We start from the raw sequence: 13,698 nt of genomic DNA on the forward strand, positions 1-13,698 counted from the left end.
AGTAGCCGGATGCCGTTCTGTCTATTGTTCCAATTGCTTCAGGATTACTGTTTCTTGCAGCTTCAGCATATTCATTTGTTACTTCATTGTAGGTTGGTGTGTCTCTACTAAATGTTTTTATTTGGGTTTTCAGAGGTGTGAGTTCCATTGCATTGTTGCATAGTCCTTGTTGTTGTTCTGTAGGCGTTTCGAATGTGATTAGCCTTTTAGTTAGCACCTCTGTACTTGTAGCAAACCTCGGTGTTCTACTACTTATCGGGAGTCCACTTGGCCTACTGTTTGTTATCGGCCACATGATTGTGGTTTTACCAGGTCGATGGATACAACTCGGTTCTCCTTTTTACCAGCAAGCGGCGGTAGTACAACTGATCTTGTCCCGTTGATGGACAAGACAGGAACTGCTTTTCTGTAAGAAGGCCCAAATTCCTTCTTTACCGCGATCTTTTCTCTGACTAGATCCCCGACTTTTGGAATCCAGACAGGTCTTGCTGGGACAGGTGGTGGTTCTTCAGTGGTTGTTGGCTGCTGTTTCAACTTTATGTTGCTCAGGTCTTTTCTTGTTTCGTTTAAGTCCTGCAAAATAGCCAAACGGTCTTTGATATCAAAGCCTTTTTCTTTTACCACTGAAGTCTGACTGTCAAGATCCAAGACTAACATCCTAGTTCCAAACAACAATTCGTACGGACTGAATCCCCTCAGAGAATTTCTTGGCAAGTTGTTTAGACTACGTTGGACACTTATTAGATGTTTGACCCACCCAGCTCCCGAACCTAATACCTTTGCTGTTATAGATTGCTTTATGTCACGGTTTTTTCTTTCAACAATTCCGTTTCCCTCGGGATGAAATGGACAAGAATACCGCAATGCAATGCCCATGCTGGCCATGGCCTCCTTATAAGCTCTAGAGCTAAAAGCAGGACCCTGGTCAGAATGCAGCACGCCAATTGCGTATGTGCCGATAAAGACTCGCAAATCTTTTATAACAGTTCTGGCGTCAGCCGTTCGCTGGGGCCACATCCATATGAATCTCGTGCATGAATCCACTGCGACCAAGATATATTTATAGTTACCATCCCTTTGTAAGGGACCACAGTGGTCCAGGTAAACACAGGCTAATGGTTTATCCGAGATTAGAAGGGGCGTCTGTGCTGGTCGTCTTACTGTTGATACTTTCATTTTCTGACAAATGTCACATTCTAGAACATAGTTCCTGGTTTGTCTTCTCATTTGTGGCCACCAGTATCTCTGTTTTAATAACGATACTGTGGCTGAGACGCCAGCATGTACAGAAGCAATCCTTCGTGTGCCGCTATGATGAGTCCTGACCTATGTTCCATGTTTGGAATTACTCTATCCCCCACTCCAGGGATTCGAGCAAATGGAACATTATTTGCATCAGTTATGTATGAGTACTTTACTGGAAAGCCTTTCGGGAGTGTTTCTATCGCGTCTTTTACTGTAGCGCTGACAGCTTGTAATATATCGCTGTCTATTTTTGTTTTTGACCGAGTGATGGCAGCTACGGAAGCCGTTTGCACAGCTGCCTTGGCGGCCTCATCAGCCAATGAATTCCATGCAACGTGAACGCCATCGCGTTGATGACTCAGTGTATGTATCACGTGAGTCTTTGGTAGTTCCTTTTGTAAAAGAACTACTTGTTCCCAAAGCATTTTATGCTTGATTGTGCCTCCTTTTGCATCCTTAAAACCATTCTGAAGCCAGATCTGTAAGTATTCATTGTAAGACTGAAAGCAATAATACGAATCACACACTATGAGTGTGGGGAATTCTCGATCGGTATTTTCAAGCGCCATCTTGAATGCTAGTAGTTCAGCTCGCTGAGCTGTACAATCTCCTAGGGATTGCGTTTTAGTGACCAGTGGTTTAAATTTTCCTTCGTGCCAGCGACCTTTAACAATCGCGCACGCAGCACTGTAAGCTTGTTTACCTCCTACTGCGGGTTGTGCTGATCCGTCTGTATATATTATACAGCCGTAATGTTCTAGAGGCAGAATTTCGGTCGGCGGTGGACATTCGAATTCATATTGGAGAAACTCTTGTGTTTTTAAGTTAGGATCAAATTCGTATGCCACGTCTGTTGCAGCAAGAGAATTAGCCCATTGTATCCATCTCGGATGGAGTGCCTTAGCATTCGGAATGCTTGCCTTTGTTACCGCCTCCAGGGCTGGTATTGGTGTCACGATGATTATTCGTTTACCTTGTGAAAGGGCTCGTTCTTTTGCTATAGCTGTCTGTGTTGCAGTAAGAATTTTTTCCGTTGGGCTAAATTTCATTTCAGCTTTAGTGTATAAGTGTGATTTGTATGCAATTGGTACCTTTTCTCCCTCGTTAGAGGTCAGGTATGTGAATCCGCATCTTCCTGGGATGACTCTAATCACAAGGTTGCGTGTGTTATCACGTGTTTCTAATTTTGTTTTAATTAACATATCTGTTTGTAAGGATCTCAGAATTTCTGTGTGTTTTTGAGTCCAATTTGTTTTTTTAAAATCTGGTTTTATTAGATCATAAAGGGGTTTGACCCTTTCTGCGTAATTTGCAATGTATGTTCTTCCGAAATTTAGGAAGCCTAGAATTGACTGTAGGTTTTTTAGTGTTCTAGGTGCTTGGAGTACGGCACATTTCTCTAGGAAATTGTCAGCCAGGCTTTTGCCTTCACTTGATAATTCATATCCTAAGAACAGGACTGTTAGATGGGCAATTCTAGATTTTTTAAAGTTGAATTTGTAACCCTCTGCTGCGAACCCAAGTATTATGGTGTTCACTCTCTTCAAGTGAGTATCCAAGTCATCGTCTGTTAGGTATATGTCGTCGACATACGATAATGCTTCGTCATCATATGTTTGTAGTAACTCTGTTACTCTCGCTGAGAATAATCCTGGGCTGTTCTTGTACCCCTGGGGTAACCGACAGAATTCTTTTTGAGCGCCATTTATTGAGAACGCTGATAAGTATCTGCTCTCTGGTGCTATATTTTGACAAAAGAATCCATTAGAGATATCTAATGTTGTTTTATATTTTTTGCGCACTATGTTATTCATTAGTGCAGCACTATGCGAGTTTTGTACTGCAAAAGTTTTGCAACACGAGTTAAGGTGTCTGTAATCCAAAACTAGACGATATGAATTGTTTGGTTTGGAGACAGGAAACAAAGGGTTGTTCATTTGTGAGGTGCAAGTTTCAATCACCCCCTGGTATTCTAGTTGATCTAGAATTTCTTTTACCTGTTTTTTAGCTTCTTGCTTGATTGGATACTGCCTTTATGCAGTAGGTTGTGATTTTAACTGGATTTTGTGAGGAGGAGAGTCCTCATCCCATCCTACATGATTTTTATATAAACCAGGAGCCTGAGCTACTGCCCACTTTCTTGCAAGTGTATATTTTTTATGAATTGGAATATGATTTGAGAAGGCAGGAATAATTATTTCTTCGCCATGTGGGCACTCCCTGACGAACTCTGGTGGCCAATCTTTTTCAGCTAGAAGGATGTCATAGCACTTGGAGAGATTATCCCAAAAAAGGCCCCTTATTTTTCTAGTCTTATCCCCTTCTATACGTAAAGTTATTTCATATATTTTGTGAGGTTTGCTAACTCTGGTGTCTGCAGTTTCCACCTGAATGTATTCATTCGTGTCCACTGTCTCCAGATGATTCATAAGGACTTTGCGTGCTATGCTCACTTCTGCTGCGCTGTCTAGCATTGTCTGAGCCCACTCTCCGTTTTTCAGCTGTGTCCTCAGTATTCTCGGCATTGTTGAATACTTTAATACTCGCTACCTTCTTTTTTGGAAACTGTAATTTTTTATTTGGATGAGCAGGTTCCTTGTCTTTGGACTTGACGTGCCCTTCCCTGGGTTCCGATCGTCCTCTTCTTTCCGATTTCGGCGAGGAAGTCTGAAAAGATTGAGAGGGACGTGTATCAAAGTCTTGATATTTATCAGGTTTCTTTATGTTATCCCTATTTCTAAGGTTGTATTTTTTCACAGAGGGCTCCCTTTGGGGAGACTTGGGTCCTTGGTCCGGAGATCTTTCTCTCCGCCGAGGAGACCTTCCTCTGGACTGGAATCTCTTTTCTTTTGGATTGGATTGTTTGTTTCCATCCCAGTTCTTCTTTTGACTGTTTAGATTATTTTTAATAAATATTTGTTCAGGACTTTCAATTAGTTGGGGCTTTACTGGTATTCCACCCAAACTATCTCTACCTAGTTCTTCATAGGATTTTTCTATAATTCTGGCAATTTCAGCTGGTTGGTCTGCTATATCTGTTAACCTCTGGCGGATCGCCACATTCGCTGCTTCTCCTTTTATGTTGGCTAGTAATATTGCCGAGACCTGCTTGAAGTCTTTTAGTAATTTCATACCAAGAGTTAAAGCGGGTTCTGGACCGTATTCGTCTTGAATTTGTTTTAGCACATCTGGTATTACTGACATGGATGGAACTCCATGTGTTTTTGTGTAAATGGAAGCAAAGACTGTACCCCAAGTGTCACAGTCCTCCACGTGTGGTGCGATTCCCATTGGAAGACAGATAGTCAGAATCCTGTGTTTATCCACAGGGGTGGTGTCTGGAAACACCGCCTCTATTTGGGTGATTTTTTGTGCTAACCAGAATGGTATTTGTTCCCGTTTAGCTGATTCTTTACCTAGGCAGGACTGTATGTTCTGTGGTGTAATTTTATTTGTGTTCCCCTGATGTGGGGTCAGCTGTGGAATTTTAACTACAGGTTGGATGGTTGAAGTCCGCATTACATATTGGACTAGTTGTCTATATATTTTAATTAATTGTTTTAGTTGTACTAAAACATCTGCTGCAGACATCCTTTCGATGTCTGGATGTGGTGTGTATCCGGCTAGGACCGGCCACGTTGCTCCTGGTCTACCTAGTGGACCGAGCCTGGTGATGTGATTATTATGTTTTAGGGCGCCATTAAACAAGAGCAGATGCTCTTGGAATTTGAGTGGTACTTCCACTTCCTCGAAAGGAGTGTAGGTATCCGGAGGTTCCTCTATTTTATAACAGTGGAACTCCTTTGTTACAGCATTTGCTGCTGGAAAGTTTATCCTTGAATAGAATACCTCTGTCTGCCGATATTCGTGTGCCTCAATTACGAATATGACTGTACCACCTCTTGGTGTCAGTCCATTGTCTATAAGTTTTAACGTTATAGATCTTCTTATGTTGACCGGGATGAGTTTTATATCCGGGTCTGCTTCTTGCATAGTATTATCAGCTTCTATTACTTCAGCTGCTACTCTAGCTATCTCTCTTTCATCATCACTTTCTGGCATTTTACTGTCAGGATGGTTATTCTGTTTGTTTGCAGATCAGGTTTCTTGTGGAAACAAAGATGAGATGCACAATATTTTGGAACAGTGTATCCTTCAACGTTGATTGAACCAAGAACCATACATAGGAGTTCCCTCCTGCGAGGTTTGGCGGATTTTACCTCTCACCCACTCCAGACGTCTTTGGAGTATTATGGGAAAAAAGGGGTCTGAGTGAAAAAGCACGACTGAGTTACTCTAAAGTCTTGCGTTAGTTTTATCGCCTATCCAAACACGTTGGGCGCCATGTAGTGTAGTTCCTATTATCCCAATAGGCTCTGCGCATTGGAATAATAACTCCAATAGTATAGACCTAGACCAGACGTTAACTAGGTCTTCTACTGTCGATATTAGACTTAAAGTTTTGGGTTTGCCAGCTAGCTCAGAGTTCACTAGAAACTTTCTCGAATAGGCAAGGAGGAGTTGAACCTCCCTGGATAGACAAGAAGGGATTTAGTTTCTGACAACCATAGAACATGACAACTTTGCTCTCCCCTAATCAAGAGTGTATCTCTAGAGTCGTGTGAAAACAAAAGACAACTTATTTTACTCAGTCAGTACGTGCATTCTTAGTTTCACCAGTTTGTAGAGAAAAGGAAGAGACGGGCGTGTTCAATAAAAGATGTTATTTATTGATCAATCTCTTTTCTCGTACAAGAGAAATGAATCGATATTATTGCAATACTTATGGTTAAGTAAAGTGCATACAATAAAAGCAGAAGTATAAAATAATACTGTAAAAACATTTATATGGTTTCTAAGCCATATGGTGGTTTAAAATGGATAAAATAGATACATACATATAAACATTTGACTAATCGTACTCAACTGGTGCTTCTAACTACGCCTACCCCAGTGTACCTGACCTAAGCCTAATACGTGGGCGGGGATAGAAAGTAGTAGTTTAAGTTAAGTTTGTTTTGCCAAGTGACTGATTCAAGAATTCTCTGCAAGGGGTTATTCAGTTCCGTACCTTGAATCTAGGATGATTGAGGGATGGTATCTCTCATCTTTGGTCTCGATATTCCAGGCTGCCTGCAAGGGCTGCTCGGAAGCGCCGGAGCTGGATTTCTCGGCAGGAGAAAGGCAGCGTCTCGTTCTCAGCGCGTCAGGAAGGCGGGGCAGCGTCAGTGGGCTTCGCTCTCTGCTGAGCTTCGGCAAGTCTCGCTGCTCCGATCTCGTCACCACCGCGTGTGTTTGCTTAAGGCAATATCGGTAATATTTATACCTGTAAGGTGCCGAGATTGACGTAAGGATGGACATAGATACGTCAATAAGGATGTCATACGAGCTGGTCGTTAGCACATTCTTTTACTGAAGTTCTCGGTGAAATCAAAACAATGGCCGCAGGGTTTTTCCCAGGTTGTCATAGGTTTGATTTGTTTTGAGAACTCCGTATGCCTTATCAGGGGCTGGAGGAATATTGCTTGCCTAATTAGATGGCAAGCGTTATGACCTAATCAGATAACGCGCTCCTGTGCCGTGGTCTGGCGTAATCAGATAACGGTTTCTGCATCATGGGATGGCTGCTAGTTAATTTGTTAACCAGAATAGGGTCAGGAATAGGGGGATCGATACAGAACCTATAGGAATACATCACAGTAGGATGGCCACCCTACAGGAACCCAGTGAGAACCAGCGTGGTAAACTTGATCATACCCCTAGCGTCAGCAGAAAGGACAGTGCTCCCCTAGTAAATGGGTTTCCTGGAGCATAAGAACTGCTGGCCGAAATGTTTTGGCGTAACAGAGGACAGGAGATCAATTGATGCGGTCCAGCATACCATTCACATTCCAGGAGATAACAAGTAGTGCCATAAGGATCACAGGTCGTGCTTGGTTTTGCCGTGCTGCAGAATGGCCGCTTCCCGAAGGGGCTCTGCAGGCCAGGCGCATTCATATTACGCAAACTGTTTGGTCCTGTGCTGTCATCAGTTATGATAGTTGTGCGGGCCCACTGCTCACTGGGCCCTAGACCACCAGTGGGAACCGGACCACGCCCCATAATCACGCGCCTTTTGAACTATAGAGATAGAGATGCGATCCTCAAGGCCGCCAGGGAGCAAAGCCCAATAAATCATCAAGGCAACTCCTTATCATTCTTCCTGGATCATACCACAATGGTGCAGGCCGCTCGCAGAGAATTCAGACGAAGGGCATCCTGCAAAAATAATCCATTCCACATGCAATGCTCTACCCAGCCAACCTAAAAAATTACTCACGAAGGGCAATCGCACTTTTTCCACTGACGATGGTGCAGCTCTGAAGTTCACCAAACATATTTGCGCCAAAAAACCATCTCTTCGCTCCCCGCAGCCAACTGAATCAGAACACAATCTGAGCGATAATGACGAACCTGGTCAATTTGGTTTTAAAAAAACAGTTTTTTAAGTTTTATGTGTTATGTTGCATTAGATAGCATGTCTGGTTGCTTTGCCAGTCAAGATCAGTATTAGCTAACCTCTCCAGCGGTATACGGACACCAAATCCATGTTAGACAGATTCCTGTTGCTTTCATTTGGCCTGGCCACCCTGCCACCAGGCCGGTTTTATGCCGGCGCCCTATGCCACTCCGGGAGATCTCCCATGTGTTATCTTTTTTGGGTTAACAAGGGAATAAAGGGTGGGTGGGTAGTTTAACACAACCTATTTGGTGGGGTGGTGTGAGTGGTGGGTGGGTAAAGGTATTCAAAGAACTTTCAGACAAAAAGATGTCAACTAGGCTACACACTCTTATCGTGCACTGTAACATGTTTCCTACAGAGGCTACTTCAAAATCATATATGTGTGAAAAATGTATCGGTAGTAAACTCAAACATTTAGCATTTCATTCCAATGTGCATCTTCACCAAATGTGTGAAACACTATACAACACTGCAGTTATAATATGACTGAGACTAAATTCCTCACCTGGAACATCAGAGGGCTAAACGATTTTAGGAAAGTGAGATTAATGCATGCATATTTAATAAGGCGCCACATTGATATTTGTTTCTAACAAGAGACTCACCTAAAATGCGGGGTCGACCCCAAACTATGAAACCAATATTGGGGAGAGACATATTCAGCTCCATACTCCAACTATGCAAGGGGAGTGTCGGTGTTGATAAGACGCAGGTTGGGCTGGACAACCTCACATACACCAATCCACGCAGAGGGGAGATATGTTATTTTACAAGGTACACTAATGTCCTCCCGGGTGATCCTAGTGGCCAAATATGGTCCAATTACAGATGATCCAGGTTTTTTCCTCACTGTATGGGCAAAGGTGCTGGCAATGGGAGGGGACACAGTGATCTAAGGCGGGAACTTCAATACGACCCTGCACAATGGAATGGACAGGGTTGGTCCCGCCCGCAGCCCACACCTTGAAGCATCTCATCGTCTGAACTCCATTATGCAAGATCACAGTCTAACGGATATATGGCGCAGTAGGAATCCAGCTGCTAGGGAAGGCACATGTATTACTTCACATCACAGCGCCTGGTCCAGACTGGACTATTGGTTTGTCACGGGCGACATAGCCTCCTTAACCATTGATGTCGTGCACCTACCGTGCACATTGTCTGACCACGCCCCGTTACTTATGCGCTGGACCATACCACAGACCCTACCCTCTGCATTCAGATCGCGACAATCACCACATGCCTTGTTAGACGCAGCATTTAGGGAGGAAATCCGAATTGAGTGTACCCAGTTCTTTTCAACAAATGAACGGTTGGTAGAATCTCCGTCAACCCTATGGGAAGCCTTTATGGTAGTTATTAGAGGTGCATGCATCGCTAAGCAATCAGGTGTTCTGAAATCCATAAGAGCAACAGTATTGAAGCTGGAACAGGACATCCGGGCCGTGGAAAGGCTGTTCTTTCAAACAAGTGCACCTACACACCTTGCCAGTGAGGAGGCTGCCAGAGAGACATGCTTCCTGGGGCGGAACGCTAAAGCACGCAGCTATGGAGAGGAAGATAGGCCGGGTAAGGCTCTAGCAAACACACTTAAACAGTATACATCCTCAATGTATATAGCTGAACTACTAGATGATAACTCATCTCCTATCAGAGGGCAACAAGCAACGCACGCACACCTTACTAGCTTCTACTCAATGATTATTTCCCTCCTACAGCCTGACAAAGAAGCCAATCTCTGTGATTCATACAGACCACTCTCTTTAATCAATATGGGTGTCAAAATCCTTGCCAAATTAATTGCTAATAGATTACAGCCTCTCCTACCATTAATAGCCAGACCGGGCAAGTTTGGCTTCATTCCAGGCAGATCCACAGCACACAATATATGCACCTTCTTCGCTGCTCTCTACCAGATTTATCCCAAACTGCCAGCCATCGCTGCATTCCTAGAAGCCGCTAAGGCTTTTGACTCCCTTGAATGGCCATTCTTGAACACTATACTACCCAGACTAGGATTTAGCTTCAATTTTATCAAGCTTATTAGTCTGCTTTATACTGAGTCCACAGTTCGTTCAAGAGCCATTCCCTGTAACGCGGGGTACCAGACAAGGCTGCCCCCTATCGCCGCTACTATTCACAGTGGCGATGGAACCTCTAGCTGACAGGATACGTCAACAACACACTGCTAGGGGACTAGGGTTCACAGACAGAAGCCTTATTATTTCAAGGTACGCTGATGATATTACACTGTACATTCGAAAACCAGATGAAAATCTAAACCCAGTGTTACAGGAAATTCTCCAATTTGGTGGTATGTCTGGCATTAAATATAAATTGGTCTAAATTGACTCTCTTGCCCTTAACAGACGCCCCACTAGAAACCGAATTGGAGTTTCCAATTACATGGGCTGATCGTGCATTAAAATATTTGGGGGTGTGGCCGAGCAAAGGCACGCAAGAAATCTGGCGTATGAACTTCGGCCGGCTCCTGGTCTGGTTGGAGCGCAAATCAAAATTTTGGTCAGAACTACCTCTCTCCTTGGCTGGTAAAATAGGTATAACAAAAATGATCGTCCGCCCTAAGCTCCTGTATCTATTTTCAAATATCCCCATTCCCCTGTCTACGGCTTTTTTTAAATCTCTTCGATCCATCGTAATAGCCCTGATATGGGCTGGGAAGCAGCCGCAGGCGGTTCAGGAACTGCTGACACGTCTGCTCTCACGAGGAGGGCTGGGAGCTCCGGATCTCAAACTATTTGCCCTAATGGCACAGGCCCAATACCTCCAATTATGGGTTCATCCCATTCCATTTCAACCACACATGGCAACTGAGAAAGATGTGGTGGACCCAATCCCTCTACACGTTGCACTATACAAACCCTACCCCAGAACGACCAGTGAAGTGAACACAATCGAGATATTGCGCAGGGCCTAAGGATGCGCGTTGCAACACCACTTCTATATGCATCTTCTACCTCACTCGCACATCACCCACTCTTCCCTCCTCTTCAAGATAAAGGCAACATGGCAGGCGCCCGCACCATGGACCTAACCACATTAGGGGACCTCTACCCAAAGGATACATTCCTGGATATGTCGCAGAGTCCAGAGGGTACTCCAGTACCTATCTTAAAATTACTCCTGTATTATCAACTCAGAGCTACCTGTCGAACATTGCACCCTTCCTTTCTATCAGCTCCCACCACAAGAGCACATACTTGTTACCCCGTCTCCTCACAAACTTATTACCAGACTATACAATCAAACACAATCTTACTCCCCCTTTCCTGCCACAAAGGCCCTGGCACAGTGGAAGGCGGATCTAAACAAATCACTGACAGACGTAGAATGGGCATTTTGCTGTTCTCAGCTTAGTTATCTATCCCCAAACTATAGATTGAGACTTATCAATTTAAATGTATACACAGGGTATATTGTATCCCCCTGCAGTTAGGCAGAAAAGGTTTACGCCCAGACGCAAACTGTTGGAAATGTAAGCAAGTGGAGGCAGATTTTCTTCATGACGAATGGTCCTGCCCATCCATAGCTAAATTTTTGGAGAAGGTGTATGCAATTATTCATGAGGTCACCGGGATATCCCCGAGATGCCCACCGCTGGTGGCTCTTATGGGGTACGTGGAGGATGTTCCCCCTGAGAAACACCGACTAGCGGCTATGATGCTACTACTGGCTAAGCGAAGACTGGCCATACACTGAGAGTGCCACTAGGTACCCCAAAATTAATACCTGGATCTGAGAGGTGTCCTACTGTCAGGAGCAACTGCTTGCATTCTGGGACCTCAGGCATATGGCATCCCGGCCGAAAGATATTTGGGAGCCATTCGTGGCTTGGCTCAGGGAGAAAGACATGACCGCACCAGACATCTCCCCATTAGCTACAGATACATAATCACTATGGTTCGACCAACCATACACCTTCACTCCCACGTACCTCCCATAAGAGCTGCACACCCTAGTCTTTTGAACTCATGTGCCAAAAATACAGCTATTTGCTTATATAAAATAGAAGTGATACATGACAAAAGTCACTGATCTGTGTAAATACCTGAAAACATTGTAATGATAAACTTTTCCAAGTCAAATGTAAAGTACAAAGCATTGGCAATGTAATTATTCTAAGTGATGCAACTTAGACTTGTCTGTATCGACCAGCTACTGCTTTATATAAATATGTATACTTGAAATGGAAGTGCATAGTCTGACGATGTACGCTTGTTATATAGGTATGTCTGAATGATTAAAAAATAAAAATAAAAAAAGATCACAGGTCAAGCTTTGTGAGACTAGGGCCCTGAGAGGGGTCTAAGTTCTAACTATCACGACATGTAGTGAGTCATGGAAGGCGGTGTGGAATGGGAATAGGCAGGTGTAGTTGTGATGTGCTTGGGGAGGGGGGTTGCTGCATGAGGGATCTAAAAGCCCACTCCATCACAAACCAGTGAGACAGGCTAACCACAGGGAACCAAGAGTGCAGCCAGTCCACTAGAAAACGCTCTGCATTCGGGGTTTCCACATGCACATGCGATTCTCTGCATCCACAGCCCTGCCTTCCAGCGCAGGACTTTAAAGACCTGAATGTTAAGAGTAGCCACATCCTTTTGCATGGACAATCATTTCAGTAATGCGATGGGCAAATCTGAGCAGGTCCTGGCGCAGTAGTGAAGTTTTCACCTTAAACTTCTCCTCTTTGGGGTCCACTGCTTCCTGCAAACCATCGATGGCCTAGTGGATGGTAGTGTGATCTGGCTGGAGTGCACTGCAGTGCTGGGGTGCTGATGCCGCGTCTCTGGTCATCCAGGGCCCTTGTGGTAAATTGATCAATCTTTGTTTGGGCTGGAGCAGATGGAGCTGGTCTGTCTTTGTTTATAGTGGCCACTGGGCAAGCGAATCAACCCCGGAGGGCAACAGCCGTTTGCCCTAGGGCAGCACGAGCAGCTATGGCTGAGACATCTGCGCTGATGAGTGTCAAGGCCTGAAGCTTCTCCAGTGGCAACCTACATCAGAGGGGCTCAGCACATGGGCACTGCCATCCTGTTTCGGGAGAGGGACGATGGTACATCTAGGGTGCGTCAGTGCATAGCTGGTGATTCTGCCATGTCCCCACCGCTCCCCTATCCTCATTTGGGGGCCGGGCCAGTGCTGTCGCAGGGCCCCTGCCCCCCAATCCCGCAGCCCTAGATCCAACACGATCAATAGGTTTCAGTCTGTTTGCAGGGAACTTATCGGGTTCTTCCTGGCCGCTCCGTCAACTGCACACTGGGCCCTCCGCAGCCCAACATGGCCCACGTGAAGCAGAACACCCACACTGCGTGGCACAGGAGCCGCACCCAAGAGCGACGAGATCTGGCACCAGGTATGCCCTCCGCGGCCGCTCTCACAGCATCTCGCACCCACACCCCAAGGCTGCCAAAACAGACACCATCCTGATGAGGGGGCTCCGTCGGTAGTAAGGTAGTCAGTCAGCTTGGGCGTGGCCCCTCCTATCTACGGGGGAGCCCTGGTCAGATGCAGAACAGGAGGGTGGGGTCTCAAGAGAGTCACTAGTGTGGATGGCAAAGGATTGACAAAGAGGTCATGAGTGGGACTAAAGTGCGGCCGCCATCTTTGCAGCGTTGGCCACACACCGCAAAGGTTATGACTTTAAGCACATTTATACCACTAAGAATTTTGGAATACCAATAATGCCATATACTTTTCATAGAATCGAAATATATAAAGAATTTCTTAGATAACAATCTAACCAGAAGCTGCAGATTTGCAATGGATATCATTTGTGAAATATACAATATAAAAGCTTAATTTCCCCAATGTCCAGAAAAGTGCAAGAAATAGAGACAGTGGGTGCAGGGAGGGGGTAGAGAGCCTTAGCTCTGAAAGAATTAAATGTGCCATAAACTAATATTAAGCATGAAAATATTACTAAAAAA

General features: G+C 44.8%; 1 protein-coding gene across 6 annotated transcripts in view; it reads right to left on the reverse strand.

The window, feature by feature from the left end:
• Nucleotides 1–13,698, reverse strand: part of HERC1 (HECT and RLD domain containing E3 ubiquitin protein ligase family member 1) — a 2,088,313-nt gene that overhangs the window by 1,942,017 nt on the left and 132,598 nt on the right. The gene's annotated exons all lie outside the window — the stretch shown is intronic.

This window comes from Lissotriton helveticus, chromosome 3_2 (genome assembly GCF_964261635.1).
Source record: "Lissotriton helveticus chromosome 3_2, aLisHel1.1, whole genome shotgun sequence".
In the NCBI taxonomy this organism is placed as follows: domain Eukaryota; kingdom Metazoa; phylum Chordata; class Amphibia; order Caudata; family Salamandridae; genus Lissotriton; species Lissotriton helveticus.